Genomic DNA, 27,275 nt, shown 5'->3' with positions numbered 1-27,275 from the left:
TAGAGATATAGATTAGACCAACTACCCAGCTTTGTGCACATTTTATTTATTTTTTAAAAATTTTGTTTATTTTTATTGAAGTGTAATTGATCAACAATGTTCTAGTTTCAGGCATACAGTAAAATAATTCAGTTATAGGTAAATATATTTATTCTTTTTCAGATTCTTTTCACTTATAGATTATTATAAGATATTGAATATATCATAGTTCCCTGTGTTATAGAGTATATCCTTTTTGGTTATCTATTTTATATATGATAGTGTATATGTATATTGCTTTAGTTAAATGACCATGTAATTCATCATTCAAACTGGTACAGTTTTGAGAGATAAAGGAGTGAGTGAATTGTTTTAAGATAATAGTGAAAACCTGGACTATCCCAGGGCAAATCAAGGTATATAATCAACTAATTCTGATAAACATATTTTATGTAGGAAAAAACTGGTCCTGAAGATTTTATCATGTTGTAGACGTCAAAGTTTGCCACATATCTGTATGGGGCGTCCAGACTCCTTTCTAGTTTCATCATGGATATTTTCTTGGTATCAATGTATTGCAAGCTGAACTCTCCAATTGCCTCTTTATCTCAGCTGGGTGTGTGTCTTTGCCTTCTTTTCCAGTTATTTCAAATGTAGATCACATCTGCTATCTAACTTCTTCCTTCTTCCACAACTGTATTATAGGGACTTCACTGGGAATCCAGTGTTTAAGGCTCCATGCTTCCAGTTCTGGGGGCACCAGTTCAATCCCTGGTAGAGGAACTAGGATCCCACATGCCATATGGCCCAGACCAATGATAAAAATAAATAAATAAAAAACAACTGTCTAATGGATTATTTTATGAGACTTTTTAAAATTTCCAAATGAAAATTGTGAGAAGGTGAAACATTAAATTCAGTTCATCTACTCAATATGTTGAAGGCACTATATCCTAGACTTTGCAGGAACAACAAGGGCATTAAAATATTAGATCTCATCCCTACTGCATGGTGTGGCATGCTCAGTCCTGTTCGACTCTGTGAATCTATGGATAGTAAACTTCCAGGCCCCTCTGTCCATGGGATTCTCCAGGCAAGAATACTGGAGTGGGTTGCCAGGTCCAGGGATTGAACTTGTGTCTCCTGCATTAGCAACCAAGTTCTTTACCACTGTGCCACTTGGGAATCTCATGATTCCTACTGCTATAAACTTGAATGTCTGTGGTGTGGTAGTGGTGGTGTTAGTTGCTCAGTCATGTCCGGCTGTTTGCAATCCCATGGATTGTAGTTCACCAGGCTCCTCTGTCCATGTGATTCCCCAGGCAAGACAGTGGAGTGGACTGCCTTTTCCCTTCTCCAGAGGATCTTCCCAAACCAGGGATCAAACCCAAGTCTCCTGCATTGCAGGCAGATTCTTTACCTTTTGAGCTACAGGGAAGCTCTTGTCTGTGCCCTCCCCCAAATCTATATGTTAAAATCCTAATCCTCAAAGATGATAGTATTAGAAGGTGGGGGCTTTGGTAGGTAATTAGGTCAATGAGGGTGGAGCCTTCATGAGTGGGATTAGTGAGATTTTAAGAGAGACCTCAGAGAGCTTCACTCTGAATTCCATCACATGAGGACACACAGAGAAAGTGCCAGCTATAAAGCATGAAGTGATCTTCACCAGAACCTGACCCTGTGATCTTGCACTTCCTAGTCTCTACAACTCACAGCGATAAATTCCCTTTGTTTATAAGCCACCCAGTCTATGGTGTTTTGTTACAGCAAAACAAAAGTTAAGACACCAAAAGGAATATTTGACAAGTTAAGACACATGCAAAAGATTATAATTTTACAGACAGGATTAAATAATCAAGTAGATAATAGGGGGAATAAAAAAACACAGGTAGAGTAAGACAAGTGCCATTAAAAAAGAAAAAAAACAAAACTCATACAGAAGAAATAATCATATTCATTTTGAAGAATCAAGAAGTGTTTTTCATTAACAGGAAGACATTTTTGACAAATCTTGGCTAGATATATCAACAGAATGAGTTGAGGAACAGAGAAAGGATAGCAAGTCAGGGGGATGAACAGAAATATACTTAACAAAAAAAAAAAATAAGGGTGAATAAATATATTGTCATCAAATGGAGTAACTGATCTGGTGATCAGGAAGCTTTAGGATTTGTATCATCTACACTAAAACAGCAATTTAAGTGATAAAATTGTTTGGAGTAATCTACGTGGAAATTAAGAAAGACACCAGAAAATGTCAATTTTTATGATGCAGAAACATATACACAACAACAAAAAATATCAAGCAATTGCAAAAATAAACTAAAACAGAGCTAAAGAAGAAATAGTTTTAAGAATCTGGTTAGTGAAAATCAAATTTTTTAGAGAGATCTAGAAAGATTGGACCAAAAATCCATAGTTATATTTTATCAATTATATATTTTGAGACTAATTTTTAGTACAGGGATGAAGATTGATGGTAGATGTGAAGAGTTTAGACTTGAACTGGTAAGAGTAAATACAGCTTGCATAGAATTCTTGATCCATAAAGTTGGCATTCAAAAGAGAAAACATCATGATCGGCATCATACCTGCAACAATTAGCAATAGTTAACCACAGCCCAAAGAAAGGCAATGCCAAAGAATGTTCAAACTACCGCACAATTGCACTTATCTCCCATGCCAGCAAAGTAATGCCCCAAATTTTCCAAGCCAGGCTTCAACAGTACATGAACTGTGAACTTCCAGATGTTCAAGCTGGATTTAGAAAAGGTAGAGGAACCAGAGATCAAATTGCCAACATCCACTGGATCATTGAAAAAGCAAGAGAGTTTCAGAAAAGCATCTACTTTTGCTTTATTGACTACACCAAAGCCTTTGAATGTGTGGATCACAACAGACTGTGGAAAATGTTAAAGAGATGGGAATACCAGACCACCTGACCTGCCTCTTGAGAAATATGTATTCAGGTAAAGAAGAAACAGTTAGAACTGGACATGGAAAATAGACTTGTTCCAAACTGGGAAAGGAGTATGTCAAGGCTGTATATTCTCACCCTGCTTATTTAACTTAAAAGCAGAGTACATCCTGTGAAATGGCAGGCTGGATGAAGCACAAGCTAGAATCAAGATTGCCAGGAGAAATATCAATAACCTCAGATATGCAGATGACACCACCCTTATGGCAGAAAGCGAAGAGGAGCTAAACAGCCTCTTGATGAAAGGGAAAGAGGAGAGTGAAAAAGTTGGCTTAAAACTCAACATTCAGAAAACTAAGATCATGGCATTTGATCCCATCGCTTCAAGGCAAATAGACGGGGATACAATGTAAACAGCAAGACACTTACTTTTTTGGACTCCAAAATCACTGCAGATGGTGACTGCAGCCATGAAGTTAAAAGACCCTTGTTCCTTGGAAGAAAAGATATGAGGAATCTAGGCAGCATATTAAAAAACAGTGACATTACTTTGCCAGCAAATGTCTGTATGGTCAAAGCTATGGCTTTTCCAGTAGTCATGTATGGAAGTGAGAGTTGCACTGTAAAGAAGGCTGAGTGCTGAAGAATTGATGCTTTTGGACTGTGGTGTTGGAGAAGACTCTTGAGAGTCCCTTGGACTACAAGGAGATCCAACCAGTCCAGCCTAAAGGAAATCAGTCCTGAATATTCATTGGAAGGACTGATGTTGAAGCTGAAACTCCAGTACTTTGGCCACCTGATGTGAAGAACTGACTTTCTGGAAAAGACCCTGATGCTGGGAAAGATTGAAGGCAGGAGGAGAAGGGGATGACAGAGGATGAGATGGTTAGATGGCATCACCAACTCAATGGACATGACTTTAAGCAAGTTCTGGGAGTTGGTGATGGACAGGGAGGCCTGGAATGCTGCAATCCATGGGTTCTCAACGAGTCCAACATGACTGAGCAACTGAACTAAACAGTGGCCTTAAGGATAGTTGCATTGTCCTCCCATTGCACTAAATAGATTTTAAAATCTTTAAAAGATAAAATAAGAGGGTAGCTCACCACTTCTCTCCTTTTCACAAATCTTCCCAAGGGCCAAATACTGACACAGAAACAAATGGCTGCGGCATAATTTACAGAGAGATACAGGCTAAATGTGATCCAGTATGTGGATTGAGATATAATTAAATATGATCTGTGGCAGGAAAATGTATAAATATAACCACACAACTAAGTCAATTTAGTTTAAAAACAGGAAAGCTGTATTTAAATCAACCAAAAGCATTAAAATTTGTTTTAAGAAATAATTACTATTCATGACAGGGTTTTAAGAAATCACAATTTCTAAATATGTTTATGTGGTTTGTTATTTTTATTTGGTCTCTTTTTTTTTCTAGTTTTAACTTTTTAATGGAAGTATTCCAATATAAAATGATACTGTTTTGAGTGACTATTCTTTTGAAGTTTCAGAAAATTTATCTCTAGCTAACACATGTAAGACAGATGTAATTATTTTGCCAGTCGACTATGTAACCTGATTGACTTGAAGTGCAAATATTGACTTCCATAGAATACTCCACAATAACATTGTGATCTGGGAACTCTAATTATAAAACTCTCAATCCATTTATAAATATATTTGGAGATTGGTCTCTTCCAAATTATTGCCTCTAGTAAACATTCTATTATTTTCACATTGACATAAATATCACTTAAAATAGTTCCCTTCTATATGAAAATTCTTGTGTGAATATTAAAGGTATTCTTAAGTGGTAAATAGCAAATGTTATTTTCTTTCAAAATGAAAATGATAAACCAGATCCAAATTTTTCATTTATGATTCATTTCTTTTAAAAATTAAGATGACTCAGCCATTAAACAGAATACATTTGCATCAGTTCTATTGAGGTGGATGAAACTGGAGCCGATTATACAGAGTGAAGTAAGCCAGAAAGAAAAACACCAATACAGTATACTAACACATATATATGGAATTTAGAAAGATGGTAACGATAACCCTGTATGCGAGACAGCAAAAGAGACACAGATGTATAGAACAGTCTTTTGGACTCTGTGGGAGAGGGAGAGGGTGGGATGATTTGGGAGAATGGCATTAAAACATGTATAATACCATATATGAAATGAATCGCCAGTCCAGGTTCAATGCATGATACTGGATGCTTGGGGCTGGTGCACTGAGACAATCCAGAGGGATGGTACAGGGAGGCAAGAGGGAGAGGGGTTCAGGATGGGGAACACATGTATACCTGTGGCAGATTCATGTTGATGTATGGCAAAACCAATACAATATTGTAAAGTAATTAACCTCCAATTAAAATAAATAAATTTATATTAAAAATAAAATAATGCGAATCCTTAAATTGAATAAAAGTGAGCATAAAAAAATTAATAAATAAATAAAAATTAAGATGAAAGTACTCATTTTGCTGACAGATTTTATCAATTTTGCTGATAGATGAATCTTTTTCATTAGGTGTAGGAACAGAAGAGTAAGTTTGAATTGGTATCGTAGCATCAATGTACAGAGTAAGTGGCAGTAGAATTGTGGAGAGAAAAAACAAGTTTTGGTTACTGAGAAGAAATCTTGTGAGAGCATTTTCAGTTCAGACGGATAAGGACTAAAGTCAGCCACAAGCTAGGCTGTTGTCATGAATTGTCTGTAGGGAAATGCACAGCTTCCTGCTGTGTTAAGAAGAAAAAAGAAAAAATCTAAAGCTGCTCAGAAATCAAATTGAAGGACACTGGGGGAATTACTATAAAGTACCAAACATTTGCATCTAGTCAGTCTGTCAGGTAAGAGAAATCTAAATAATTTAGTTCAGAGAAAGAAAGAATTAAAAGTATAGTGATTATCCTTCCTATTTTGAAAGATTGAAGGCAGGAGGAGAAGGGGTTGATGATGGTTGGATGGCATCATCAACTCAATAGATACAAGTCTGAGCAAACTCCAAGAGATAGTGAGGCACGGGGGAACCTAGCATGCGGCGTCCATGGGATTGCAAAGAGTCGGACTTAGCAACTGAACAACAACGACTTTGTCCTAAAAGTAAAGAGTTCTCTCTTCCTCTTTCTAGATTTTGTTTTAGATAATATTTCCTAGTACTGAACTACATACCACATATTTTGACAAGTCAATAATTTTAATAAAGAATATAATAAACTAGATTTTCAATATACCTTAAGTATGCTTAAGGGACTGGTAATTTGCAAGAGTACATCAGATTTTTTGGTTGAGAAAGGAATATACATATGCATTTGATTAATTAACAAATTCATATTGTTTCCTGATAAATTTTTAAATTTTATTCTCAGTAGTAGGACCATAGTAGGACCTCTAAATATTCAAATTGTGTTGACTTTTAGGAAGGTACGGATTGATGTTAGTTTTGGATGGTCTTTGAAAGTATAAACTGAATAAGAGAATTTTAAAAATTTAGCTATTTAAAAGAAATCTTAGATTATCTTCAGAGAATAGAAATAAGAATTTATAATAATGTAACAGAATTATGTTTTGTTAAACATTAGGCAAGAACTGTTGTTTTTCAGTTTCTGTGTTACTGAAGAATGCTAATGGTTTCAGAATGAAAAAGGCTGGAAAATTAGAATTTTTATAGTATACTGTGGGTGGCATCCAATCATTTTTCAATAAAAGTTGTGTATAAATTTCGTAAATTCCCTTAGGCATTTCAGTAAATATAGATACATTCCTTTCTAAATATTGCCAAGACATTTTCTTTTTGCATTGTCTAAAATAATTTAACTCTTTGTTTTTGGTAATTTGAACTGATAAAAATTGAGAATGGGTTTATTATGTGGAAATTATGTTCAGTTCAGTTCAATTCAGTCGCTCAGTCATGTCCGACTCTTTGTGACCCCATGAATCGCAGAACGCTAGGCATCCCTGTCCATCACCAACTCCAGGAGTTTACTCAAACTCATGTCCATCGAGTCCGTGATGCCATCCAGCCATCTCATCCTCTGTCGTCCCTTTCTCCTCCTGCCCCCAATCCCTCCCAGCATCAGAGTCTTTTCCAATGAGCCAACTCTTCGCACGAGGTGGCCAAAGTACTGGAGTTTCAGCTTTAGCATCATTCCTTCCAAAGCAATCCCAGGGCTGATCTCCTTCAGAATGGACTGGTTGGATCTCCTTGCAGTCCAAGGGACTCTCAAGAGTCTTCTCCACCACCACAGTTCAAAAGCATCAATTCTTCGGTGCTCAGCCTTCTTCACAGTCCAACTCTCACATCCATACATTTCCACAGGAAAAACCATAGCCTTGACTAGACGGACCTTAGTCGGCAAAGTAATGTCTCTGCTTTTGAATATGCTATCTAGGTTGGTCATAACTTTTCTTCCAAGGAGGAAGCGTCTTTGAATTTCATGGCTGCAGTCACCATCTGCAGTGATTTTGGAACCCCCCAAAATAAAGTCTGACACTGTATCCACTGTTTCCCCATCTATTTCCCATGAAGTGATGGGAAATAATATTAGCACAATGAATTTTGCCCCACTCTTTATCCAATAGTCTGAATTAACTGAAAATGTCTATCTAAGATATAAATCTATAGATATAAATAAGATATATATAAGATATCTTAGATATAAATAAACATTTCACATACCCCCAAATAACACCCTCTTTAGAAGTGATCTTGGGTGGTTTCAGCCTGCAATGGCTGGAGCAGAGCTTGGGTTTCCAGCAAGAGATTGAGGTGGTGATAGTTCCAGATCTCAGCCACTAGAACAGTGATCAGTGACAAGGGAAAGTGTCAAGTGAAAGCCTTTGGCTTTACAGAAAAGAACTTCCCCAAAGAAGGAAAGTAGTGAAGCAAGTAAAGTATTTATTAAGAGAGGGAAAAAAGCACAGTATGTGTGGACAGACCATGAGGTAGAGAGAGTCACTGAGTTGCATCCTTGTGGCAGTTTGAATGACTTTTATGGGGTATTTTGTCCATGTTTCCTTTGGCCAATCATTTTGATTTGCCGGGTTCACAGGTCCTTTTGGTATATTGTAGGTGTGCACACGCATCTCTTAGCCAAGATGGATTTTACCAAAAAGGCATCTGGATATAGCATCCCTTATCATTGCTCCCTGTTGGCCTGCAAGGAACCTTTTCTGTGCATGTGTGGTCTCAGAGGTTTCTTGATTTCAGAACAAAAAATATGCGGTCTGGGCAGGGCCCAGCCTCCTCATCTTAATTGTTCTGCTATTCTTGTCTTGGAGTTTTTGTCCATAGGAAATGAATCTCCAATCAATTTACCCTGGGAGGGTCCATCTGCCTCCTGCCTCAGAAGGACTTCAGTTATTAGATTACAGAAGAGTGCTACTAGAGGTGATGAAAGAGGATATTAAACTATAAAGTTTGCTAAGACATGAGACTTATCTAAAAAGGATCTACTTGCTGAGGAAAGAGGTCACTGCGTCTTCTCTCAGTCAAAACTCTCCAGAGTTTCTTATAGAAACACTTTTCTATATCTAAACTGTCCTAACTTGTCTCTCTTTTCCATTAACATTGACATGATAATAGGTAATATTGGCAGGTTCTATATAATGATTAACACTAATATACAATTGCACTCATCTCAAACGCTACTAAAGTAATGCTCAAAATCCTCCAAGTCAGGCTTCAGCAATATGTGAACCATGAACCTCCAGATGTTCAAGCTGGTTTTAGATAAGGCAGAGGAACCAGAGATCAAATTGCCAACATCCACTGGATCATGGAAAAAGCGAGAGAGTTCCAGAAAAACATCTATTTCTGCTTTATTGACTATGCCAAAGCCTTTGACATGTGGATCACAATAAATTGTGGAAAATGCTGAAGGAGATGGGAATACCAGACCACCTGACCTACCTCTTGAGAAACCTGTATGCAGGTCAGCAAGCAACAGCTAGAACTGGATATAGAACAACAGACTGGTTCCAAATAGGAAAAGGAGTACATCAAGGGTATATATTGTCACCCTGCTTATTTACACCCTGCTTATTTAACTTCTATGCAGAGTACATCATGAGAAATGCTGGGCTGGAGGAAGCACAAGCTGGAATCAAGATTGCTGGGAGAAACATCAATAACCTCAGATATACAGATGACACCACCCTTACGGCAGAAAGTGAAGAGGAACTAAAGGCCTCTTGATGAAAGTGAAAGGGGAGAGTAAAAAAGTTGGCTTAAAACGCAACATTCAGAAAACTCAGATCATGGCATCCAGTCCCATCACTTCATGGCAAATAGATGGGGTGACAGTGGAAACAGTGGTTGAGTTTATTTTTCTTGGCTCCAGAATCACTGCGAATGGTGACTGCAGCCATGAAATTAAAAGACACTTACTCCTTGAAAGGCAAGTTATGATCAACCTAGACAGCATATTAAAAACTAGAGACATTACTTTGTCAACAAAGGTCCGTCTAGTCAAGGCTATAGTTTTTCCAGTAGTCATGTATGGATGTGAGATTTGAACTATAAAGAAAAATGAGCACTGAAGAATTGATGCTTTTGAAGTGTGGTGTTGGAGAAGTCTCTTGAGAGTCCCTTGGACTGCAAGGAGATCCAAGCAGTTCATCCTAAAAGAGATCATTCCTGGGTGTTCACTGGAGGGACTGATGTTCATGCTGAATCTCCGATACTTTGGCCACCTGATACGAAGAGCTGACTCATTTGCAAAGACCCTGATTCTGGGAAAGATTGAAGACAGGAGAAGGAGATGACAGAGGATGAGATGGCTGGATGGCATCACCGACTTGATGGACATGGGTTTGGGTGGACTCCAGGAGTTGGTGATGGACAGAGAGGCCTGGCGTGCTGCGGGTTGCAAAGGGTCAGACACGACTGAGCGACTGAACTGAACTGAACTGAAAAGTTAAGGAAAGAGAACAAATGCCATTCTCTAAGGAATATTAATGGTAGGTTATTGAAAACCATGTATAATTCACTTATGCACATATGCAAATAAATTCACTGCAATAGGTATTCACATTTAGAGAAAAAGCGCATACTTGGTTCATGCAATTGGAAAAGGTAAGAAATCTATGGAATAGTAATGACATCTACCTTGTCACTTCAGGAAGGAAATGAGCATGCCCAATTGCCCCTTATAGAACCCCTGAAATAACCCAAGGGTGTCGAACACAAGACTTTGATTAAAATTTTTATGTAAAAGAGCTGACTTTGATTAAAATTTTATGCAATATAATTGTTCTAGTCACTTAAATTCTTAAAGACAAAGAGTAATTCTTATTTGGACTAGATCAGAAAGTGATTTCTCTAAGACTGATTTCACACACGAAAATGTCTAAAGCAAAAGTTTTCTCTAACCCCCAAATACTGGAGTACAGACATTATATGTAATATAGGTACTAAAGAGGAGATCAAGGACCATTAGCTGTTTCAGTTTGCTTTTGCCATTTCCCCAATGAACTTCCATAAGGATAACTTTATATTTCTGGATGAAACTAACAATTAAATGCAGAGACTTGGAATATTGTTTCATTTTGCCCTTTCATAAATATTCTTTTGTTTAACTTTGGTCAAACAAAATCTCAGCTTGACTGGTTTCCTAATGTTAAATCTTCCAAAAAAAAAAAAAAAGAGGTAGCAGAATTCTTATATGCTTTTATTCTTTTAAAGAAATGTTCTGATCACATCACAGTCTTTGATACTTTTCAGTTAGGTATTGCTTTAGTTGCATAAGGATTTAGAGAAAAGAGGAAATTGTACTTGCTTTATTTGGAGGAATATGGAACTTTGTACAGTTTGCTATGACATCATGCTCATTCACATTTTTGAATTTTTGAAGAATTATCCACATTATCCTTGCAGATCCCACTCCTTTGCTTAGAAGTACTCTGCCTTGCTCACCAGAGGGTTAAGAGTTTTCTGAGATTTATTCACACATTGGTATCTTTTACTACATCTGCCTTGGTATTACAATTTTCAGTATTGCAACTTGGTTGGCAGTAAAAATAGACAGTGACTTGTGATGTCAAGTGTGTTGTAGGACATGGCAAAAATTGGATAATTTATACCAATATTACAGTATCTCAAGGAAAAAGCTACCCAGCTCTTAAATAACCCAGGAATTATTCCTTGGTAATAAAAGTTTTTCTCTTAAATTTAGCAAAGCTAAATTAAATTCATGAAAATAGGAAATCCCAAATTTTCAAAAGAACATTTCACATGGTCCAAGTTTCCAACTTGTAGGAAAATATCACAAACCACTGGGAAAGAAATCAATTCTTCAAGAAAAAAGGTGAAAATTTACTATGAAGGAGAATGAATCTTTGTCTAATATCAGACTAATATGAAATACAGCATGTTAGTATTTAATATGATGCTTAAAATCTAAAAGAAAAATAAGTACAAATATGAGTTTTGTTCAGGTTTAAGGTTTATCACGAGTATCAGAAATTTACTTTTATTTGATTGTTTATTTTTTACAGTTGTTTCAGAGGACTCAGTGGTAAAGAATCTGCCTGCAATGCAGAAGTCATGGGTTGATCCCTGGGTGGGGAATATCCCCTGGAGGAGAGCATGCAACCCACTCCAGTATTCTTGCCTGGAGAATCCTGATCTCCATGGGCAGAGGAGCCTGGCAGGCTATAGTCCATAGGTTCACAGAGAGTCAGACACACTGAAGCAACTGAGCATGCACATGCATATATACATGTATCTATGTATATAATTTATCCTGACAGTTCTGTTTTGGTTTTAACTAGGAGATACAATCAAATAACTGAGGCAGCTGTGAAAACAAACAGGGAACTACCCTCTCATTGTGCAGTACAGATAGAACTAGAAGATGAGATCAGGCTGTATGATTCTGTGGGAGGTAATATACTTTCACAAAGAAATTATGGAGCTGATGAATCCTATCTCTAAAACCCTACTTCCCCCTTTTCTCTTACAGTTACATAAACCATAAAACAATGACAAGCTAAGTGTTCAGAGTTATTTTCATTTTGATAGGGTATCTTAAAGAGCCAAACCCTTACATGGATCCAGAGTTGAAATTTGTTGGTCAGTATCACAGTTAAGATATTACTGGCCAGGTACACCTGTCCATGTCCCTATTAAGAGGTTACCAAACACTGTTCTTTCCACTTGCTTGAAGCCTGATGCTGTGGCTTGCCTTCGGTACTTTCTCCAGAAAGGAATAGAGAGCTTGACACTGCTGAAGCATTAGAATAGAGCAGTGACAATGCTAAGATTCCTGTTGTGTACTTTAATGATTCTTAGCGCTGGAAACTGGCGGAGAAAAAGAATCTCTCTATAGTACAGTTATCCACTAGGGGGAATTATTCCCTTTAGAAAATATAACCCCATTGATTGATATGAATCTATATATACACAGTTATTTGCTGAGCATTTCCTGTGTTCCCAGCACTGTATCAATCATGGTAAGAAGAGAAATATAGGACACTGCTCAATTATCTAGAGCAAAAAAATTCATTTTTTGAAAAATTGCACTTCTGTTGCAAACTTACACTTTTCTAAAATTCAATAAAAGAAATTACTAGGAAGATGAAATTAAAACCAATACAAGCCAAGTTGTTATTATATTCAAGAGAAAAATTACGTTTAACAAACACAATCAAAACACATTACAAGGAAAAAAAAATATGTACATTGTTCGTTGAAAGTTGCATCACTGTGATTCAGATGGAAAATCACTGTTACATTTGAACCTGTAGTGTCATAACAGAAATGAAAAGTTATGAGTAAAATAGAAATTCTCTGTATTGAGTACCTATTTCACCCCTTGAAGAAATATCCTACACATCAAAATATAACATTTTTAAAGTAACAATAAATTTGTTTCTTGCTTATTAATTTAGAGAATATAGGTTCTCTCAAAAACAACTCTTTATTTATAGAGAATGACATATGTAAACTATTTCAGTTTTTTATCAATTCATTGTAAATAAAATTACCTGATAGTCCAGTTGTTAGGACTCTGCCCTTCCATAGCTGGGGACTCAGGTTCTATTCCTGGTCAGGGAAATCCCACAAGCCACACAGGGCAGCAAAAATAAATAAATAAATAAATAAATAAATAAATAAACGAACTATGGAGAAATCAGACACAACAATATGTTGATAGCAGTGAAAGTGGTTTTAAAGTAATATCAGCAAGCTCAGGGTATTCATTTTTAACTTTTATCCAGGATGCTATATTTTCAAAACTCATCTTTAATGCTTCATCATCAGCTAGTGCCAACATTTTATCCTGCAAGTTATTGCCAAACTTAATTTAACTTATGATAAAACAAATTGATTTTAGATTCCATTAATATATGATAAATGAATATTCTTTTGATGGAAAATTAATTTATATCATTCTATCAAATTCATGAGGTCCTTATTGATAACTTTCCACAGATAAAATTTATCAAGATCATTGCTTGCTTGCTTAATAATTGCTATTAAATGCTGGACCACATAATAACACTTTTTTCTCAAAGATTCTCACCTTTGATTTTTACCTATAAGACTTATCTGCCATGAAAAACATATTGCATTTTTCCATTGCATGAATGTATTAAGATCACTAAAAGCTCCAAAGTCCAAACAAGTAACATGTCTTGAGGCTCAATTTATGATTTGAATATATTGACATTAAATTTTTTTTTCCTGTACCGTATACTGTTTCTTTCTGTCCTCCAAATATTTTCTACAGAGCTTTTCTCCGTGATGGCCATTGTACTTCAAAAATGCAACAATACTTTGTGATCAGCTTTCATATATTTCCTAATAAAGAAAATAATCTGAAATTTGAAATTTCAGTTTCTAGTGTCATAATTTTTTACTACATCCTAAACACATTACTTGGGCTTCCCAGGTGGCACTAGTGGTAAAGAACCCACCTGCCAATGCAGGAGAGTAAGAAATGTGGGTTCAAGCCCTGGGTTGGGAGGATCCACTGGAGGAGGGCAGGGCAACCCACTCTAGTATTCTTGCCTGGAGAATTCCATGGACAGAGGAGCTTCAAGGGCTACAGTCTGTGAGGTCTCAAAGAGTCAGACATGACTGAAGTGGTTTAGCATGCACACATGCAAACACATTATTTAGTGGAGCTAACATTTTTCTTTTATAATATCAAAGCATTCCAATGAAGTAAGGAGTTGTGGGGATTAATACTCTAGAACCAGAAAAACTGGCTAATTACTCCAGAATGCTTCCTTATCTTTGGAACTATAGCAAGAGCATATTCCTACACAAGATTTGAACTCCAAACTGTTTTTATGCACTTCATGTATAGTTGTGTTTTTTTTAACAATGAAGCTAATAAGTGTTCAGGCAAATTGCACTTATACTGAAAAGACTGCCATGCTAAGAATATCTCTAGATTTTAAAAACTGCATTAAAAAGTATTTTACTAGCTTTACTTATCCTCTGAGTTAGTATCCCATGTCATTAGTTTGTTTCTTAAGGAGAACGAAATGGCAACCCACTCCAGTACTCTTGCCTAGAAAAATCCCATGGACGGAGGAGCCTAGTAGGCTGCAGTCCGTGCGGTCACGAAGAGTTGGACACGACTGAGCGACTTCACTTTGACTTTTCTCTTTCATGCATTGGAGAAGGAAATGGCAACCCACTCCAGTGTTCTTGCCTGGAGAATCCCAGGGAAGGGAGAGCCTGGTGGGCTGCCGTCTATGGGGTCGCACAGAGTCAGACACGACTGAAGCGACTTAGCAGCAGCAGCAGCAGTTTGTTTCTTAAGTTGATGTATAGTGTCACTGAAAATTTGTACTTGAACTATCTTCTTTGCTGAAGTTCCAACCACTGTTTTTCATGCTAATGCCTGAGGAGTGGTCTTGCACTAAAAATTCAGCAGTTAAGTATACATATGCTCTTAGTGTTAGCAACTCACAGAGCTACTTATAATAAATTCACCACATACTAATGGTTACATATAAAATATTAAACATTTTTTCCATCACCTTTTAAACTCATTACTATTTCTTTTTTTATAGAGCACTTTTGGGTTTTAATTTTTATGTTTTGAGTTTAAAAGCTATTTAAGTCTCATTGTTTCCCTCGCCCCATTAGCCAGCACATTAGGTAGAACATTTTAACGTTGGAACTTCATCATCAATTATGGATGCTAAACAGGCTTTATAATACGGTATATAGTATACTATGTAGTATAATATAATAGTATATATAGTATAATATAAACATTTTTGATCTTCATTTATTCACAACCATAATTTAGTTTATGACTGTTGCTGTATTGTGAAAAGGTGTATCTTGACAAGAATGACTGATGTCCTGCATCACCATAATTAAATTAGAATTTAAAATAACAGAAAAATTTCTTCCCTAATTTAGCTAAGAATATTAAACTGAAATCTGAAACCAGGTTTGATTAAAAATTAAACCAATTCTAAAAATGTCAAAAATATAAGTATACATTGAGATGTTCTCATATATTTCTATAAATTTGGTCAGACTCAGTAGTTACAGACTGTAACGTGGTTTGGGTGAGTGTGACCAGCCTGCACGCCCTGCTTTATGCTACCCACAGAGCCAGTTTGGAACTATGAAAACCGCAAAAAGACAAATGCACTGATCATGTGCTTGAATGTCACGGCCATGCCAAATTACTGTAGAAATGTCTGAATCCTTTTTTGTTCCTCAACTCACACTGTCACAGCCTATAAGAAACGGCTCAGGTATCAGCCCAGGAACATGGGCCACATTTTGAATGTCACTTAGTTATGGTCCCTGAAAGGTACACCAAATCTTGAACCACCCCGTGAGTGTGGATCATGTGTGCGTATCAGAGATATGAGCATTAACATGAGGAAGAGCACCTGTAGAAGGTGGAGAAACTTGAGATACACATAAAGGGATTTCATCTTGTACCACAGGTACCTGGAAGCCAGATTCTTAAGTAGGAATAATATGATGCTTGTCATGTGTTAGCAACCTGTGCTCTGGCAGGATGTTAGAACTTCCTGAGCATCTTGTGCCAACTAAAAGTTTTACAGATAAGAAAACCATTTTGCAAATAATTTACCAACAGAACTATGGCTAAGCAGTTCCAAACAGAGCATATGACATTATAAGGAAGGTTTTGAAAGAAATGTTAATACAGTGCACAGAGGAAAGAGCTTCTACACCTCATCACATTTCAAGTTAGGTGACATTGGAATGCCAAGGACAGTTAAATTACAAGGACACTGTAGAAGACCTTAACTCAACCCTCCCTGAGAAAAATTCTCTGATATTTAATTGTCTTTACAGAATTACTCTTCATTCAATGACTTGGGCAGTTTTCAGGTCAGTCCATTCCCAACAGCTATGTGACATGAATTAACCATGACCGCTGAAGTGTGAAGAAATTAAGCAACTGCAGAAGACATTAGGAAACCAAAAAAATTCAGACTACAAGTGGCAAAGTAAACTTGAAAATGGCCCACTTTTATTCTTTCTAGGTGACATTTCACTAATGTATATAAACTTGGAAATGGCAGAACAGACTCATTACCTTACAGAGAAATTTGTGAGTGTTTATTATGTTAGAAATAGTTTGAGTTAATCTGAAACTGCTAAATCTTCCACAAGTATACTAGATATTATAAGTTGCCTATTAAGCAACAATTTCTTGTGTTTTCATTTGGTATCTATTGCTTTACCATTTAAATAAGCTCACTGGGAAAACTCAGAGGCAGGAGGGAATAAGAGCTTTTCATGTGGCCCAGTGATAAAAAGTCTGCCTGCCAATGCAAGAGACACAGGAGATGTGAGTTCAATCCGTTGGTTGGGAAGATACTCTGGAGTAGGAAATGGCAACTCACTCCAGTATTCTTGCCTGGAGAATTCCATGGGCAGAGGAGTCTGGAGGGTTACATGAATTCCAAAGAGTGCACACACTTGGAGACTGAGCACTCACATATGCAGGAAGGAATAATGGGCCACGATTTAGAGAGAGATAAAATGGGATACAATTTGACCTACCATCTTTAGTCATCCCACAGTTATCTCCTATTCCATTCAGTTCAGTCGCTCAGTTGTGTCCGACTGTTTGTGACCCCATGAATCACAGCACGTCAGGCCTCCCTGTCCATCACCAACTCCCGGAGTTCACTCAGACTCATGTGCATCGAGTCAGTGATGCCATCCAGCCACCTCACCCTCTGTCGTCCCCTTCTCCTCCTGCCCCCAATGCCTCTCAGCATCAGAGTCTCTTCCAATGAGTCAACTCTTCATATGAGGTGACCAAAGTATTGGAATTTCAGCTTTAGCATCAGTCCTTCCAATGAACATTCAGGACTGATCTCCTTTAGAATGGACTGGTTGGATTTCCTTGCAGGCCAAGGGACTCTCAAGAGTCTTCTCCAACACCACAGTTCAAATGCATCAATTATTTGGCACTCAGCCTTCTTCACAGTCCAACTCTCACATCCATACATGACCACAGGAAAAACCATAGCCTTGACTAGATGGACCTTTGTTGACAAAGTAATGTCTCTGCTTTTGAATATGCTATCTAGGCTGGTCATAACTTTTCTTCCAAGGAGTAAGCATCTTTTAATTTCATGGCTGCAATCACCATCTGCAGTGATTTTGGAGCCCCAAAACTAAAGTCTGACACTGTTTCCACTGTTTCCCCATCTATTTCCCATGAAGTGATAAGACCACATGCCATGATCTTCATTTTCTGAATGTTGAGCTTTAAGCCAACTTTTTCACTCTCCTCTTTCACTTTCATCAAGAGGCTTTTTAGTTCCTCTTCATGTTCTGCCATAAGGGTGGTGTCATCTGCATATCTGAGGTTATTGATGTTTCTCCCAGCAATCTTGATTCCAGCTTGCGCTTCCTCCAGCCCAGCGTTCCTCATGATGTACTCTGCATAGAAGTTAAATAAGCAGGGTGACAATATACAGCCTTGACGTATTCCTGTTCCTATTTGGAACCAATCTCTTGTTCTATTTCCGGTCTAACTGTTGCTTCCTGACCTGCATACAGGTTTCTCAAGAGGCAGGTAAAGTGGTCTGGTATTCCCATCTCTTTCAGAATTTTCTGCAGTTTATTGTGATCCACACAGTCAAAGGCTTTGGCGTAGTCAATAAAGCAGAAATAGATGTTTTTCTGGAACTCTCTTGCTTTTCCCATGGTCCAGCAGATGTTGGCAATTTGATCTCTGGTTCCTTTGCCTTTTCTAAAACCAGCTTGAACATCTGGAAGGTCACAGTTCATGTATTGCTGAAGCCTGGCTTGGAGAATTTTGAGCATTACCTTACTAGCATGTGACATGAGTGCAACTGTGAGGTAGTTTGAGCATTCTTTGGCATTGCCTTTCTTTGGGATTGGAATGAAAACTGACCTTTTCCAGTCCTGTGACCACTGCTGAGTTTTCCAAATTTGGTGGCATATTGAGTGCAGCACTTTGACAGCATCAGCTTTCAGGATTTGAAACAGCTCAACTGGAATTCCATCACCTCCAGTAGTTTGTTCATAGTGATGCTTTCTAAGGCCCACTTGACTTCACATTCCAGGATGTCTGGCTCTAGATGAGTGATCACACCATCGTGATTATCTGGGTCATGAAGCTCTTTTTTGTACAGTTCTCCTGTGTATTCTTGCCACCTCTTCTTAATATCTTCTGCTTCTGTTAGGTCCATACCATTTCTGTCCTTTATCGAGCCCATCTTTGCATGAAATATTCCCTTGGTATCTCTAATTTTCTTGAAGAGATCTCTAGTCTTTCCCATTCTGTTGTTTTCCTCTATTTCTTTGCATTGGTCACTAAGGAAGGCTTTCTTATCTCTCCTTGCTATTCTTTGGAACTCTGAATTCACATGCTTATATCTGAATAAGCAGATATTCTCCTTTGCTTTTCACTTCTTTTCACAGCTATTTGTAAGGCCTCCTCAGACAGCCATTTTGCTTTTTTGCATTTCTTTTCTACGGGGATGGTCTTGATCCCTGTCTCCTGTACAATGTCACGAACCTCTGTCCATAATTCATCAGGCACTCTATCAGATCTAGTCCCTTACATCTATTTCTCATTTCCACTGTACAATCATAAGGGATTTGATTTTAGTCATACCTGAATGGTCCAGTGGTTTTCCCCATTTTCTTCAATTTAAATCTGATTTTGGCATAATAAGTTTATGATCTGAGCCACAGTCAGTTCCCGGTCTTATTTGTGCTGACTGTGTAGAGCTTCTCCATCTTTGGCTGCACAGAATATAATCAATCTGAGTTCGGTGTTGACCATCTGGTGATGTCCATGTGTAGAGTCTTGTGTTGTTGGAAGAGAGTGTTTGCTATGACCAGGCAATCTCTTGGCAAAACTCTATTAGCCTTTGCCCTGCTTCTTTCCATACTCCAAGGCCAAATTTGCCTGTTACTCCAGGTGTTTCTTGACTTCTTACTTTTGCACTCCAGTCCCCTATAATGGAAAGGACATCTTTTTCGGGTGTTAGTTATAAAAGGTCTTGCAGGTCTTCATAAAACTGTTCAACTTTAACTTATTCAGCGTTACTCATTAGGGGTAGGCTTGGATTACTGTGATATTGAATGGTTTGCCTTGGAAACAAACAGAGATAATTCTGTCGTTTTTGAGATTGCATCCAAATACTGCATTTCGGACTCTTTTGTTGACCATGATGACTACTCCATTTCTTAAGGGATTCCTGCCCACTGTAGTAGATATAATGGTCATCTGAGTTAAATTCACCCATTTCAGTCCATTTTAGTTCACTGATTCCTAGAATGTTGACGTTCACTCTTGCCATCTCCTGTTTGACCACTTCCAATTTGCCTTGATTCATGGACCTGACACTCCAGGTTCCTTTGCAATATTGCTCTTTACAGACATCAGACCTTGCTTCTATCACCACTCTCATCCACTACAGGGTATTGCTTTTTCTTTGGCTCCATCCCTTCATTCTTTCTGGAGTTATTTCTCCATTGATCTCCAGTAGCATATTGGGCACCTACCAACCTGGGGAGTTCCTCTTTCAGTATCCTATTATTTTGCATTTTCATAGTGTTCGTGGGGTTCTCACGGCAAGAATACTGAAGTGGTTTGCCATTCCCTTCTCCAGTGGACCACAGTCTGTCAGACCTCTCCACCATGACCCGCCTGTCTTGGGTGGCCCCACACAGCATGGCTTAGTTTCATTGAGTTAGACAAGGCTGTGGTCTGTGTGATCAGATTGGCTAGTTTTCTGTGATTATGGTTTCAGTGTGTCTGCCCTCTGATGCCCTCTCACAACACCTACCATGTTACTTGGGTTTCTCTTACCTTGGTCATGGGGTATCTCTTCACGGCAGTTCCAGCAGAGTGCAGCCACTGCTCCTTACCTTGGACAAGGGGTATCTCCTCATGGCCACCCCTGCTGACCTTGAACATGGAGTATCTCCTCTCGGCCTTCCTGCGCCCACACTGCCAATATCAAACTCACACAAAAAATACATTCTTTGAGAGAATGAATGGAGAAACTTATTTAATGGCAGAAGTAAACTCAGAAGAATGAGGACTGCTAGAGAATAACTGATTGTACATAGTTATTTTTCTTTGTAGGGTCACTTGTGGAAACAGTGGTCAGGAAAAAAAAAAGGCTAGAATTCTTATATATGCAGAATACATCATGAGAAATGCTGGGCTGGATGAAGCACAAGCTGGAATAAAGATTTCTGTTAGAAATATCAATAAGCTCAGACATGCAGATGACACACCCTTATGGCAGAAAGCAAAGAGGAACTGAAGAGCCTCTTGATGAAGGTAAAAAAGGAGAGTGAATAAGTTGGCTTAAAACTCAACATTCAAAAAACTAATATCATGGCATCCAGTCCCACCACTTCATGGCAAATTGTGTGTGCTGTGTTAGTCAGGTCTGACTCTTGTGACCCCATGGACTGTAGCCCACCAAGTTCATCTGTTCATGGAAATCTCCAGGCCAGAATACTGGAGTGGGTTACCATTTCCTTCTCCATCATGGCAAATAGATGGGGGAAATAATGGAAACAGTGACAGACTCAATTTTCTTGGTCTTCAAAATCACTGCAGATGGTAACTGTAGCCATGAAATTAAAAGACAACATTGCTCCTTGGAAGAAAAGTTATGACAAATCTATACAGCATATTAAAAAGTAGAGACATTACTTTTTGACAAAGGTCTGTATAGTCAAAGCTATGGCTTTTCCAGTAGTCACGTATGGATGTGAGAGTTAGACCATGAATAAGGATGAGCACTGAAGAATTGATGATTTTGGACCATGAAGAAGGCTGAGCGCCAAAGAATTGATGCTTTTGAACTGTGGTGATGGAGAAGACTTGACTCTTGACCGTTGGACTGCAAAGATATCAAACCAGTCAATCCTAAAGGAAACTAGTCCTGAATATTTATTGGAAGGACTGATGCTGAAGCTGAAGCTGAAGCTGCAATGCTTTGGCCACTTTATACGAAGAGTTGACTCGTTAGAAAAGACCCTGATGCAGCCTCCATCTCTTACCAATCTGTTCCTGCCATTTTTTCTTTGGCCTCCTTCATTCTCTTGGCCAAAAGTTTAGCATATTCTGCAGTCTCTTCTTTATTTTTCTTAGTATGCTGTTTCTTCAGAGCAATACGCCGGCATTTGTGTTGCAGAACTCGTGCAGTCACAAGACGCTGAATCTTGTGTGCTTTAGTCCTAGGTTTCTTACCGTCTTTGTTTAGGGGCTTTTGCACGACATACTGGCGGAGATCATCTTCTTTAGAGAGATTGAAAAGTTTGCGGATTCTGCTAGCTCTTTTGGGACCCAGGTGATGAGGCACTGTAGTATCAGTATCAGTGAGTCCAGGAATATCCTTCTCCCCTTTTTTCACGATGACCAAATTGAGAACACTCAGATTGGCATCCACAATGCCACCCCGTACAGATTTGCACTTGCTCTCTCCAGCCCTCCTTGGTCTGTAAGAGGAATGCCCCTTACTCAGTAGCAGGCAAACCCGGCCATGGGTCAAGACACCGTGCTTCATGGGGAAACTCTGCTTAGCGTTCCACCACTGACTCGGACCACATAACCCTTCTATTCTTCACCCAGAGTGTCAGCAGCAACTTCTGTGGCCATACGCTTCTTGTAGAAGATATGAAGTTTTTGTTCATCATCCACTTCAATGAGCTCTGGCAGCCAGTGGCTGGGAAAGAGATGTTCAGCTTCATTCTGAAGCAGCCGACAGCCTCTGAGGTGCCATGAAAAACAGCAGGAAATATACTTTAAGTGAGAACTGAATGATGAAGGGACAGACAAATGAAGAGCAGACTAATTCCCTTCCTGTTAGATAGGGACCATAAATTCAAAGCTCCAATAGAGGAAAGAACTGGAATCTAATTTGTCAAATTTGTCATTGAATCTCCAGTACCTGGGAAATACTGAACACACATTTAAGTATTCATTCATTCATGATTGTTAACAAGATTTTTTTGCAGTTTAAAAGAAAAAAAATTTTTAAGGATACAATTTTTTTTTTTTAACATTTGTAAAGTTTGAACAAGAGAGAGCTTAAATGAATAGGGCTATGTACACATTTGAAGAAGTTGAAAGTCATAGAAGAACCATATGCTTGTTTGGGTTTTGTCATGTCTTTTATTCCATAATGTACTGTTTATTAATTCAATGTACCAATGTGTTCTCAAACTTACAAGCAGTTTTATTTTATTGATTTCCATTCAGTTCAGTTCAGTCACTCAGTTGTGTCTGACTCTTTGTGACCCCATGAACCACAGCAGGCCAGGCCTCCCTATCCATCACCAACTCCCAGAGTCCACCCAAACCCATGTCCATTGTGTCAGTGATGCCATTCAACCATCTTATCCTCTGTCGTCCCCGTCTCCTCCTGCTCACAATCTTTCCCAGCATCAGGGGCTTTTCCAGTAAGTCAGCTCTCTGCATCAGATGGCCAAAGTATTGGAGTTTCAGCTTCAACATCAGTCCCTCCAAGGAACACCCAAGACTGTTCCCCTTTAGGATGGACTGGTTGGATCTCCTTGCAGTCCAAGGGACCCTCAAGAGTCTTCTCCAACACCACAGTTCAACAGCATCAATTCTTCTGCACTCAGCTTTCTTTGTAGTCCAACTCTCACATCTATACATGACCACTGGAAAAACCATAGCCTGGACTAGATGGACCTTTGTTGGCAAAGTAATGTCTCTGCTCTTTAATATGCTGTCTAGGTTGGTCATAACTTTTCTTCCAAGGAGTAAGCGTCTTTTAATTTCATGGCTGCAATTATCATCTGCAGTGATTTTGGAGCCCAGAAAAATCTTAGTTTTCTGAATGTTGAGCTTTGAGCCAACTTTTTCACTCTTTCTCACTTTCATCAAGAGGCTCTTTAGTTCTCTTTCACTTTCTGCCATAAGGGTGGTGTCATCTGCATATCTAAGGTTATTGATATTTCTCCCAGCAATCTTGATTCCAGCTTGTGCTTCTTCCAGCCCTGCGTTTCTCATGATGTACTCTGTATATAAGTTAAATAAGCAGGGTGACAATCTACAGCCTTGATGTATTCCTTTTCCTACTTGGAACCAGTCTGTTGTTCCATAACCGTTCTAACTATTGCTTCCTGACCTGCATACAGGTTTCTCAAGATACGAGAAAATTTTACTAACTTCATAATAAACGACGTAGGACTTTTAACTTAAACTTTAATTGGATACAAAAGTACTGAATGTTGATGTGAGAGGATGGGAACATATGAAAATGAGCATTTATATATGGGAAAAACTAAGCATGGGAAAAATTTGTCACATAGGCTAGGAGCAATATCTTTTAAATGTATGTGATGGATATTTTTACCACCTAAGTTTTTGTTAAGACAAGTTTATAGCTTTCCTAATGAATTATGAAAGGTGCTTAAATTGGAAAATAAATAGGAGAAGTAATGAGAAATTATAAAATGCTGAAGTTGAAAATACTCAGATGCATTCAATTATTTTTAGCATATTATAATTTCTGAAAAGGCTGAAACTGCTTCTCTTACTGAAAACTTGCCACCTGGCTAGGTAGAATTATTTAACTATTAATGCTTGAAACTAGTCTCTGCGTAGAAACTCTTAACAAACATAGGGAGTGATTCTTATAGGATTGAGTCTGTCATCCTCCTATTGTAATTTCACATTTGTCATCATAGCAAAATCTAAAATTTCTTTGTACTCTACATACCTCTCAGTATTACTTAAATAATAAATATCAAAGACTGCTTTGCCTGAAACTTAGATTTAACTTGAAGTAGTAAATTTCTATTTAAAAGAAAATATGCTATTCTAGTTCAGAAATCTAGCTTCAAATCATCTCTCCCCAGTGAAGTGTGCTTTAATTGTTATATATTTCCTACTCTAATTGTTGAAAAATTGTTGAAATTTATTATTTAAATTATTGCCGTGTACACAAGAGTCTTAAGTTTGATTCATATAGTGTCGACAATAACTTAAAAACTTTAAAAATTTCCCTACATGATACCATGTCCTACCTATAAAAGGTATAATCCAATGTGAACATCAAGTAGTTTATTAACTAGATATAACAGCAAGGCAATAGAAATGGAAGAAATCATTGATGGTTTCTTCCATGGGGCCTTAAAATCATGAAAGCGTATGCAGTGTATATCTTGGTCACAAGTTTCTGTTTGTGATTTCCTTCAGCTTGCAGAGACTTTCTAAATTCAGTAGATATTAGTAGCTTTTCTTCAGTGAGTGATTTAATTAATTGTTGATACTTGCAAAGGTAGATTAGAAAAGAGTGAGAAGCTGGAAAATGCTGATTAACAAAATAAGCACAATTGGTTCTACCTGGCATATAAAGAGTTTAGAAACTGTCCCTCCATTCTAAAAACATTAGAAAGATGAATAAAATGAAAAATCAACAACTCTCCATAGATTTCTAAGAGTGAGGTCACAGGGCAAACCATTGTATTTAAAATTGGAGAGAGAGACAGGCAGATACAGAGACCAGAGCAGAACCCCAAGAGCTGAAGCTCCATAGGACCAGTACTGGTGTAGGGAAACCTGAGCTATAATTAATGAACTGCTAGAGACTCAGTGTGGAGACAATAGATAGAAAAACTCCAAGGGGACCCAGTCACAGGGGGCGCCTATACTTCTGTGAGCTTAACTCCAGGAGCCCCATTAGGTTCTTGAAGTGGAGAAAAATTCCCTCCTGCTTCCAGCAGGAGAAAGAGAAAAGGAGCTATTTTGAAATATGCCTCTTCTATCTCCAAAACTACAAAGGTCTGATGAAAGATATTAAGGACCTTAAGAAGTGGAGAGAAAGTCCATGTTCATGTATAAGAAAACTCAATATGTCAAGATGTCAGTTCTTATTTTGTGGCTGTCAACAAATTGATTCTAAATTTTTTGCAGAGGACCAAAAAACTCAGAATAGTCAACACAGTATTGAAAGAGAACAGTCAGAGGACTTACACAACCCAACTTCAAGACTTCCTATGAAGCTATAGCAACCAAAATGATGAGGTATTGGAAAAAAAATACAAATATAATAGAGCAAAGACAGTTTTCTTTTTATCAAATAGTGCTGGAATAACTGGATATGCACATGCAAAAATTCAGAGACTGACATTATATCCATCACAAAAATAGCTCAAAATGGATCACAAACTAAACACAAAATCTAAGAGTATAAAACTCTTAGAACATAAGAAAAAATCTGCATAATCTTGAATCTAGTAATGACTTTCTAGATACAACACTAAAATTACAATCCATGAAAGAAAGAATTGATAAGCTGGACTTCATTAAAGTTGAAAAATTCTGCTCTGCAAAAGACATTGTCAAGAGAATGAGAAGGCAAGCTAAAGACCAGGGAAAGCATTTGCAAAAGACACATCTGAAAAAGGACTATATCCAAAATACACAAAATACTTTTAACTCAACACAAGAAAATGAGCAAGCTAATCGAAAAATAGGCAAAAGATTTGAACACCAAAACCTCACCAAAGAAGATAAACCCATGGCAAGGAATCATTTGAAAAAACATTCAACATCATTAAGTCATTCAATTCAGTTCAGTTCAGTCACTCAGTTGTGTCCGACTCTTTGAGACCCCATGAATTGCAGCACGCCAGGCCTCCCTGTCCATCACCAACTCCCAGAGTTTACCCAAACTCGTGTTCATTGAGTCAGTGATGCCATCCAGCCATCTCATCCTCTGTTGTCCCCTTCTCCTCCTGCCCTCAATCCCTCCCAGCATCAGGGTCTTTTCCAATGAGTCAACTCTTCACGTGAGGTGGCCAAAGTATTGGAGTTTCAGCCTCAGCCTCAGCCCTTCCAATGAACACCCAGGACTGATCTCCTTTAGGATGGACAGGTTGGATCTCCTTGCAGTCCAAGGGACTCTCAAGAGTCTTCTCCAATACCACAGTTCAAAAGCATCAATTCTTTGGTGCTCAGCTTTCTTCACAGTCCAACTCTCACATCCATACATGACCACTGGAAAAACCACAGCCTTGATTATTAGTAAATTACAAATTAAGACAATGAAATACCACTACACATCTATTGGAATGGCCAAAATATGAAGCAAGCAATACCAAATGTTGATGAGCATATGAAGCAACGGGAACTGCTGATGGGAATGAAATGATATAGCCACTTTGGAATACAGTTTTGTAGTTTCCTACAAAGCTGTACCATACGATCCAGCAACTGCTCTCCTTATATTTAACCCAATGAGTTGGAAACTTTGGTCAACATAGAGACTAGCAAATGAATGTTTGTAACAACTTTATTCATGATTGCCAAAACTCAGAAGTAACAAAGATGCCCTTCAGTAGGAGAATGGGTAAATAAACTCTGGCTATTTCAGATATAGAATAGTTCAACTTGGGTTTGAATTATGGCTTTATCTTTTAAATGTTGTGTGACATTGGACTGCCTAATTTTTCTAATCTCACTTTCCTTTTCTCTAAAATATGATAATACCTGCATTATATGTTCACGAGACTTGTATGAGGTGATATTTGTAAAAATACTCCCTCCAGATCCTTCTGCTCCTCTTCTTTTGCTGTTTTTCTCCTCTTTTCTGTCTCCCAAGTAATCTTTAGGCTGAAAATGAAGATCAACAAAGTCAGAAATGGATGAAAAAACTGCAAGAAGTTCCAAAATGCCAGTTATGCAAAGAGGAAAGGCCATTTGAGTCCTCATTTGCACATTCAGTTCAACTCAGCTGTCTGGGGTTCCTTCTGAACTGAGACATGGAAAGCTGATCCTATTCCTGTACTAAATAACAATTGATGCTAATGTATCTTCAGCAGGTGCCCTCTCTTGTTAACCAAGCTTTTGCTTTTGCTTCTAGAAAA

General features: G+C 38.0%; 1 pseudogene; it reads right to left on the bottom strand.

The window, feature by feature from the left end:
* LOC102178058 lies at window positions 21,400–22,124 on the bottom strand (annotated as a pseudogene).

The sequence above is a fragment of the Capra hircus genome, chromosome 6 (genome assembly GCF_001704415.2).
Source record: "Capra hircus breed San Clemente chromosome 6, ASM170441v1, whole genome shotgun sequence".
Classification (NCBI taxonomy): domain Eukaryota; kingdom Metazoa; phylum Chordata; class Mammalia; order Artiodactyla; family Bovidae; genus Capra; species Capra hircus.
Note: the sequence above shows the minus strand (reverse complement) of the source record. Positions and strands in the feature narration are given on the sequence as shown.